Genomic DNA, 10,395 nt, shown 5'->3' on the forward strand with positions numbered 1-10,395 from the left:
CCTCCAAAGCAGATCACAAAGAAGAGAAACGGGTTCTCAGGATGCAAAAAAAAATTTATTGTAGGAAGTATTCTCCATACATATTCTCCATACTTACTGCATTATCTTGAAACTTTAGGGCAACAAAAGAAGTTTCCATGTTGAAGCCAACAAACTTCAGTGAAAACAATTGGAAGCTCTCCACTCTAATTTTCCCTAAATAATTTTGTATCACTGCCTTGTTGTGGCGAAGGGGCTTGTGTAACTCAGTGAAGCCATAAGCTATGCCGTGCAGTGCCACCCAAGACGGGCAGGTCATGGCGGAGAGTTCTGACAAAATGTGGTCCACTGGAGAAGGAAATGGCAACCCACTCCAGTATTCTTGCCAAGAAAACCCCATGGAATGTATCACAAGGCTAAAAAATATGATGCCGGAAGATGAGCCCTCAGGTCGGAAGGTATCCAATATACTACTGGGGAAGAGCAGAGGGTATTTCCAAGTAGCGCCAGAAAGAGTGAAGTGGCTGGGCCAAAGCCAAAAGGACACTCAGCTGTGGATGTGTCTGGTGGTGAAAAGAAAATCCGATGCTGTAAAGAACAATATTGTTTAGGGACCTGGAATGTAAGATCAATGAATCAAGGTAAGCTGGAGGTGGTCAAACATGAGACGGCAAGACTGAACATCGACATCTTGGGAATCAGCGTATTAAAATGTACAGGCATGGGCGAATTTAATGCAGGTGACCATCATATCTACTACTGTGGGCAAGAATCCCTTAGAAGAAATGGAGTAGCACTCATAGTCAACAAAAGGGTGGGAAAAGCAATACTGGGGTACAATCTCAAAAACGATAGAATGATCTCAGCACGAATCCAAGGCAAACCATTCAACATCACAGTAATTCAACCAACCACTGATGCTGAAGAAGCTGAGGTTGATCGGTTCTATGAAGACCTACAACACCTTCTAGAACTAACACCAAACAAAGATGTCCTCTTCATCATAGGGGATTGGAATGCTAAAGTAGGAAGTCAAGAAATCACCAGGATAACAGGCAAGCATGGCCTTGGTGTACAAAATGAAGCAGGACAAAGGCTAATAGAGTTTTGCCAAGAGAACACGCTGATCATAGCAAACACTCTTTTCCAACAGCACAAGAGGCGACTCTACACATGGACATCACCAGATGGTCAGTATCGAAATCAGATTGATTATGTCCTTTGCAGCCAAAGATGGAGAAGCTCTACACAGTCAGTAAAAACAAGACCTGGAGCTGACTGTGGCTCAGATCATGAGCTGCTTCTTGCAAAATTTCGGCTTAAATTGAAGAACGTAGGGAAAACCACGAAACCATTCAGGTATGACCTAAATCATATCCCTTATGAATATACAGTGGAGGTGAGGAATAGATTTCAGGGATTAGACCTGATAGACAGAGTGCCTGAGGAACTATGGATGGAGGTCCGTAACATTGTTCAGGAGGCAGCAACGAAATCCATCCCAAAGAAAAAGAAATGCAAGAAAGCAAAGTGGCTGTCTGATGAGGCTTTACAAGTAGCTGAGGAAAGAAGGGAAGAGAAAAGCAAGGGAGAACGGGGAAGATATATCCAACTGAATGCAGAGTTCCAGAGAATAGCAAGGAGAGACAAGAAGGCCTTCTTAAATGAACAATGCAACGAAATCGAAGAAAACAATAGGATGGGAAAGACTAGAGATCTCTTCAAGAAAATCAGAGATCTCAAGGGAACATTTTGTGCAAAGACAGGCATGATAAAGGACAAAGAAGGCAGGGACCTAACAGAAGCAGAGGAGATTAAGAAGAGGTGGCAAGAATACACAGAAGAACTATACAGGAAAGATCTGAATGTCCCTGATAGCCATGATAGTGTGGTCACTGAACTTGATCTGGACATCCTAGAGAGTGAAGTCAAGTGGGCCTTAGGAAGCATTACTGACAACAAATCTAGTGCAGATGACAGTATTCCAGCTGAGCTATTTAAAATCCTAAAAGATGATGCTGTTCAAGTGCTGCACTCAATATGCCAATAAATCTGGAACACTCAACAATGGCCACAAGACTGGAAAAGGTCAGTTTACATTCCAATTCCAAAGAAGGGCAATGCCAAAGAGTGTTCAAACTACTGTACAGTTGCGCTCATTTCACATGCCAGCAAGGTGATGCTCAAAATCCTGCAAGCTAGGCTTCAGCAGTATGTGAATTGAGAACTACCGGAAGTACAAGCTGGGTTTCGAAGAGGCAGAGGAACTAGAGATCAAATCGCCAACATTCGCTGGATCATGGAGAAAGCAAGAGAATTTCAGAAAAACGTCTATTTCTGCTTCATTGACTACGCTAAAGCCTTTGATTGTGTGGATCACAACAAACTGTGGCAAATTCTTAAAGAGATGGGAGTACCAGACCACCTTACCTGTCTCCTGAGAAACCTGTACGAGGGTCAAGAAGCAACAGTAAGAACCGTACATGGAAGAACCAATTGGGTCAAAATTGGGAAAGGAGTACGACAAGGCTGTATATTGTCACCCTGCTTATTTAACTTATATGCAGAGTACATCATGAGAAACGCCGGGTTGGATGAATCACAGGTTGGAATGAAGATTGCCGGGAGAATTATCAACAACCTCAGATACGCAGACGATATCACCCTAATGGCAGAAAGTGAAGACGATCTAAAGAGCCTCTTGTTGAGGGTGAAAGTGGAGAGTGCAAAAGCTGGTTTGAAACTCAACATTAAAAAAACGAAGATCATGGCATCTGGCCCCATCACTTCCTGTCATATAGAAGGGGAAGAAATGGAAGCAGTGACAGATTTTACTTCCTTGGGCTCCAAGATCACCGCAGACGGTGACTGTAGCCATGAAATTCAAAGACGCTTGCTCCTTGGGAGGAAAGCTATGGCAAATCTAGACAGCGTAGTACGAAGCAGAGACATCACCTTGCTGACAAAGGTCCGTCTAATCAAAGCTATGGTTTTCCCAGTAGCAACGTATGGCTGTGAGAGCTGGACTATAAGGAAGGCTGAGCGCCGAAGAATCAATGCTTTCGAACTGTGGTGCTGGAGAAGACTCTTATGAGTCCCTTGGACTGCAAGGAGGTCAAATCAGTCCATCCTAAAGGAAATCAACCCTGACTGCTCATTGGAAGGACAGATACTGAAGCTGAAGCTCAAATATTTTGGCCACCTAATGTGAAGAGAAAACTCTCTGGAAAAGACCCTGATGCGGGGAAAGATTGAAGGCAAAAGGAGAAGGGGACGGCAGAGGATGAGATGGCTAGATAGCATCACCAATGCAATGAATATGGACTTGAACACACTCCGGGAGAGAGCGGAGGACAGGAAGGCCTGGCATGCTATGGTCCATGGGATCACAAAGAGTCGGACACGACTGAACAACAACAACAACAACAATTGAAGGCAGTAGTTCATTTATTTTTTATACGGCAGTATTTTTTAAACAGCATCATCTTAGGCCTCCGTGACAATAATCCATATTTCCCCCATTTCTTATCCCACAGCCCTTCATTCAGCGTGACTAAGAGAGGAACATAGTTTGGCTGTACATCAAACAACTGAGTCACACAATCAGTTTTCTGAAGTGTAGAAATGACACGACATTCCAGAGTTGTTGTCCTTGTATAAACAGTTGTGTTGACTTTATTATGTATGATTGCCTTTATCATTGTCTGATATTACTTTGAGACAGTAAGTATTGTTAAATATCATTATGTTGAGACTGTATTTACCTAAGACCATTTTGTTTTAAAAGATAATTGTATTTAGCAAGTATTATTGCTCTGTAATTGTCCAAATGTACTTTAGACAATTTTGCTCGAACCACTAATTGTATTGACTTTACTAAGCATAAGTGCCTTTATCCCTGTCAGAAATAATTAACTTGAGACAGCGTGATATATAAGTAAATCTTGAAAGTATTTTTTGAATTTGTATATAAACCTTCTAACAAATCTCGTGTATTTCATATTTATGCTCTCTCTGCTCCGCACAAGCAATAACAGCCTTATAATTGACACTATTGCACCTTTTTGGTCCTTTTGAGCTTGTTTGAGATGGCACATAAAAATGGCAGTGGGCTAAGCAGCCTCAAAACAAAAAAGAAGCATTGTGTTTCGTGGCAAGAGGGCATTCTCGGTGGCCGCTCCCAGGCTATGGAACTCCCTCCCAAAGGAAGCTAGGTTTACTTTGTCTCTGCTGTCCTTCCATTGGCAGGCAAAGACCACTTCATTTAAGAAGGCCTTTAGCCTGTAAGTCGGTCTTTTGGGTTGGGTGCTGTTTTTGATATATATAGTTTGCAATTGTTATGTTATTAATCTGTTTTAATGTATTGATTTATTGTTTTAATTAATTATAATTGTTTTTGTAAGCCACCTTGAGTGCCATTGTTTGGTAGAAAGGCGGGGTACAAATAAAATAAATAAATAAATATTTATTTCCTTATTTAAACTCACAGAGGTGCTGGCATCCTTGCCCCTTATCTCCAATGCACAAACAGGCCTGGTCTGGCTGGGAGGGGCAACTGGAACAGGTGTAAGCCTTATTCCATGACATGGGCTGTGTCTCTCTGTAAGGATGCCTGAAGTGGGCTGGGCTTCATAGGAACAAGCTGAGCCACCTTTTGCCTGGGGGGAAATTTCCCTTGAGGCAATCAAAAGGAAAGAACTGACTGCCAAAGGGTTGCACTCCCAATCACTCTCTTTTCTCCAGGAGACACAGGGTGCAAGAATCCATCCCTGGTTCTGCTGGGGGCAAAATTTCTGAAAGCTCCAGAGACTGGAGATGTGGCATTTGCAAAATCTCTCCCAGGGATTGGCAACCAGGGGGGTGTTTCCACCAGTGATTTACTGGAGCCAGCTGCGTATTGAGGTTGTTAGGGATAGATGACCATCCAGCAGCCACCTCGGAGCTTATCAGGGAAAAAACGGATTTCCTGAGACTGCTTAAAGTCTGATTCTTTTCCTTAAGTCAGGTTCTCCCTGGTATAGTTGTTGTATGCCCCAACCCCATTTAGCTCGGGTATGCTAGCCCTGCCCAGGAGTGTGCCTTTCACTGTGACCCCAGTCAAGGGGTGTTTTCTCCCATTGTGCTGAATGACGCTTGCCCTCTGAATGCACACAGAAATTAAAGAGAACCCCCTCAATTGACATGGCACAGCATGATCTCGAAACGACTTGGACTCTTCATTATAGAGATCCTGATGGTTAAAATGGGGGCTGGTTTCTGTCTTTGTGTTTACTGCTCTCTTTCCCACAACAAACCCACTAGTGTCTCCTCAGAAGTAACTCCCATTGTGGTCAATGAGATCCTGCGGGTTGAAATGGGGGCTAGTTTCCTTCTTTGGGTTCTCGTCCCCCCCCCACTTCCCAGCACAAGCATATGTGTGTCTACTTGGAAGAAACTCCCATCGTGCGCAATGAGGCTTGCTCCTGAAATGCAGCATCTGGACTTTCAGAGGAAAGGAGGAAATGGGGTGGGGGAAGGGGAAAAAAGCCTCTCTTATTAGTGGAGCAGCCCCGGCCAGTCAGATGACGTCAACCCCCACACCCACCAGGAATTATGTTCTGTGAAGCAATTTATACTGGTCCAGAGAATCTGCTCATGAAGCCCTGCTCAAAGGAAAATGATTCCTTTAAAAAACAGCCCGAACTCCTCCTTCTGTTGTCATGGAAACATGGCCCTGGTGTTCCCCAGATGTTCTGGACTACAACTCCCATAATGCCATAGTACTGGCTGGGAGTTGGTGTCCAAAAGATCTCGGGAGCACCATCTTGTTGTTTATTCAATCAGTCGCTTCCGACTCTTCACGACTTCATGGACCAGCCCACGCCAGAGCTTCCTGTCAGCCGTCACCACCCCCAGCTCCCCCAAGGTCGAGTCCGTCACCTCCACAATATCATCCATCCATCTTGCCCTTGGTCAGCCCCTCTTCCTTTTGCCTTCCACTTTCCGTAGCATCAGCATCTTCCTCAGGGTGTCCTGTCTTCTCATTATGTGGCCAAAGTGCTTCAGTTTTGCCTTTAATATCATTCCCTCAAGTGAGCAGTCTGGCTTTATTTCCTGGAGTATGGACTGGTTTGATCTTCTGGCAGTCCAAGGCACTCTCAGAATTTTCCTCCAGCACCACAGTTCAAAAGCATTTATCTTCCTTCACTCAGCCTTCCTTATGGTCCAGCTCTTGCAGCCATAGGTTACTACGGGGAATATCATTGCTTTAACTATGCGGACCTTTGTTGTCAGTGTGATGTCTCTGCTCTTAACTATTTTATCAAGATTTGTCATTGCTCTCCTCCTAAGAAGTAAACATCTTCTGATTTCCTGGCTGCAGTCAGCGTCTGCAGTAATCTTTGCGCCTAGAAAGACAAAGTCTGTCACCGCCTCCACGTTTTCTCCCTCTATTTGCCAGTTATCAATCAAGCTGGTTGCCATAATCTTGGTTTTTTTGAGGTTTAACTGCAACCCAGCTTTTGCACTGTCTTCTTTCACCTTCGTCATGAGGTTCCTCAGCTCCACCTCACTTTCAGTCATCAAAGTGGTATCATCTGCATATCTGAGATTGTTAATGTTTCTTCCAGTGGTTTTAACTCCAGCCTTGGCTTCATCAAGCCCAGCACGTCGCATGATGTGTTCTGTGTACAGGTTGAATAGGTAGGGTGAGAGTATACAACCCTGTCATACTTCTTTCCCATTCTTAAACCAGTCCGTTTTCCGTGGTCTGTTCTTCCCATTGCTACTTGGTCGATATACAGACTCCTCAGGAGGCATACAAGGTAACTCGGTATCCCCATAGCACCAAGAACTTGCCACAATTTGTTATGATCCACACAGTCGAAGGCGTTAGAATAGCCAATAAAACAGAAATAGTTGTTTTTCTGAAACTCCCTGGCTTTCTCCATTATCCAGCGGATATTGCAATTTGGTCTCTAGTTCCTCTGCCTTTTCTAAACCCAGCTTGTACATCTGGTAATTCTCGTTCCATGAATTGCTGGAGTCTACCTTGCAAGATCTTGAGCATTACCTTACTGGCATGTGAAACTAGTGCCACTGTTCGATAGTTTGAACATTCTTTGGTGCTTCCCTTTTTTGGTATGGGGATATAAGTTGATTTTTTCCAATCTGTTGGCCATTCTTGTGTTTTCCAAATTTGCTGGCATATGGCATGCATCACCTTGACAGCATCATCTTGCAAGATTTTAAACAGTTCAGCTGGGATACTGTCATCTCCTGCTGCCTTGTTATTAGCAGTGCTTCTTAAGGCCCATTCAACCTCACTCTTCAGGATGTCTGGCTCTAACACACTGACCACACTGTCAAATCTATCCCCGATATTATTATCCTTCCTATACAGATCTTCCATATATTCTTGCCATCTATTCTTGATCTCTTCTGCTTCTGTTAGGTCGTTGCCATCTTTGTTTTTGATCATACTCATATTTGCCTGGAATTTACCTCCGATGTTTCTAATTTTCTGGAAGAGGTCTCTTGTCCTTCCTATTCTATTATCTTCTTCTGCATTCATGCATTGCTTGTTTAAAAATAATTCCTTATCTCTTCTGGCTAACCTCTGGAATTTTGCATTTAATTGGGCATATCTCCCCCCATCACTGTTGCCTTTTGCTTTCCTTCTTTCTTGGGCTGCTTCCAGTGTCTCAGCAGACAGCCATCTTGCCTTCTCGGTTTTCTTTTTCTTTGGGACGTTTTTTGTTGCTGCCTCCTGAACAATGTTGCGAACTTCTGTCCATAGTTCTTCCGAGACCCTATCTACTAAATCTAGTCCCTTAAATCTATTCTTCACCTCCACTGCATATTCATGAGGAATATTAGTGAGCTCATATCTAACTGATCTGTGGGTCTTCCCTATTCTCTTTAGTCTGATTCTAAATTGTGCAATAAGAAGTTCGTGATCTGAACTACAATCAGCTCCAGGTCTTGTTTTTACCAACTGCATAGATGTCTGCCAGCTTTGGCTACAAAGGATGTAGTCAATCTGATTTCGGTGGCGACCATCTGGTGAAGTCCATGTATAAAGTCATCTCTTAGGTTGTTGGAAGAGAGTGTTCGTTATGCACAGTGAGTTGTCTTGGCAAAATTCTGTCAGCCTATGTCCCGCTTCTCCCAGACCATGCTTGCCTGTAGTTCCAGGTGTCGTTTGACAACCCACCTTAGCATTCCAGTCTCCTGTAATGAAAATAACATCTCTTTTTGGAGAATTATCCAGTAGGTGCTGCAGATCCTCATAGAACTGATCTACTTCTGCTTCTTTAGCATCTGTGGTTGGAGCATATATTTGGATCACTGTGATGTTAAATGGCTTATCCTGAATTCAAATTGAGATCATTCTATCATTTTTTGGATTGTATCCAAACACTGCTTTAGCCACGTTATTATTAATTATGAAGGCTACTCCATTTCTTCTGTGGTCCTCTTGTCCACAGTAGTAGATCTGGTGGTCATCTGATGTGAAGTGGCCCATTCCAGTCCATTTCAGTTCACTGACACCCAAAATGTCTATATTTAATCTTGATATCTCCCGAATAACCACATCCAGTTTGCCCTGGCTCATAGATCTTACATTCCAGGTTCCTATGGTGTGTTGATCTTTAGAATATCGGATTCATCGTTCACCACCAGCACCGTCGGCTGCTAGCTGTCCTTTCAGCTTTGAGCTAGCGGCATCATCACATCTGGGGCTAGTTGAACTTATCCTTTCCTCCCCAGTAGCATTTTGACCATCTTCCGACCTGGGAGTCCCATCTTCCGATGGTATACCGACATATCTCTGGTTGTACTGATCCATTTAGTTTTCATAGCAAGAATACTGGGGTGGGTTGCCGTTTCCTTCCCCAGGGATCGTATTTAGTCTGACCTCTCTGCCATAACCTTCCCGTCTTGGGTGTCCCTTCACGGTTTAGCTCATGGCGTCATTGAGGTGCTCAAGCTCCAGCACCATGACAAGGTAACGATCTTGCCTTCCCCTTAATCTGAGACCCAGAAAGTATTTTCACAACAGGAAACAGAAGAGAGTCAGGCCCACCACACCCGGCAGGGGAGCTTCACATTTAGATCACGCAGCCCCCAGTCAGAATCTAGTCCTCCACCCCCACGTACTTTTTGAAAATAAAGAAGGGGAGGGGGAAAGAGGCAGAGAATCCTGCTTTATCGGGGATGTCCAGGTAGCGGAAGGGGGTTGCAGAATAAGGCAAAAGGGCCATTAACAGCAACACCTGAAGAGGTGAATTGATATGAGGAACTAGGGATTCACATGGCTTTAAACAGGGAGGGAGGTGGTGGCTTTGACAGAGGAGCCCATGAGAGATGGTTGGGTGAAGGGGGCCAGTTTCGGTCTCAAAGCGGTTCAGGACCCCATGGCCTGTGGCAATGTACCTGGAGGGGTCCACGATGCGAGCTGGCAGAACTTTTGTTTGTGTGAAAAAGAAAAGTGTGCATGTTTGGGGATGCTGGACAGATGAGCCCACTCAGAAATGAAGCGCACCACGGGGTTTCCCTGCGTACCTTGAAGGGCTTGGGGGGTTTGCTGCACTGCCCTCCTACTCTCTCTCCTCAACAGCTGAACAGAACGGAAAGCTGTTGTTTTTTTGAGGAGGATCCAAAGCAATTCCCATTATCCTCGCCTCCAGACAGGAAGCATGTTGTGCTAGTCCCCGCCCCATTTGGGGAATGATAATACTAACCGCAGATGAACTGACAGGAATGGAGGAGGAAGCTGCCTTATGCCGAGTCAAGACCAATGGTCCACCTGGCCCAGCTTGGCTTATGCTGACTGGCAGTGGCTCACTAGAGTTTCAGGCAATTTTTCCCAGCCCCACCAGCAGATGCCAGGGATGGAATCTCAAACTTCTGCCTGCAAAGCAAAGTCCCCTCATGGGTGGTATTCTTGCCCTACATAGGGGTGCGGAACCCTCCTCCAGCAAGGGATGAATTCCATTTTCGAGTTCTCAGGGGCTGCATTCTGGTGGTGGACGGAGCCAAAGGCAAAGGGGGTGGGACCCATATGCCAAAAATACCAGCGTATTTTAGTTTAGTGCTCTTCTTGCCATGAACTAAGCCTTAGGAGAGGCATTTCAACTTTTCAGGATGGGGGAAAATAGCACAAAAGCTAGGAAGCCGCCAAGAGATCAGTAAAGTCCAGATGCAATTATAGGATCACCCATGTTAGTATTAGAGGGAAATTGTATCACTGTTCCTCCAAGGAGCTCCATGTGGCTTACAGGGTTCACCCCCACCCACCATTTGATCCTGACAACCACCCTGTGAGGTAGGTTTACCTGAAAGATAGTGATTGGCCCAAGACTACCCAGTGACCTTCATGGCCAAGCAGGTATTTGAACCCACCTCTTCCTATTCAGAATTTATTTTAAGTAT

This window comes from Heloderma suspectum, chromosome 6, assembly GCF_057233095.1.
Source record: "Heloderma suspectum isolate Gila_16-S chromosome 6, 16-S_ref, whole genome shotgun sequence".
In the NCBI taxonomy this organism is placed as follows: domain Eukaryota; kingdom Metazoa; phylum Chordata; class Lepidosauria; order Squamata; family Helodermatidae; genus Heloderma; species Heloderma suspectum.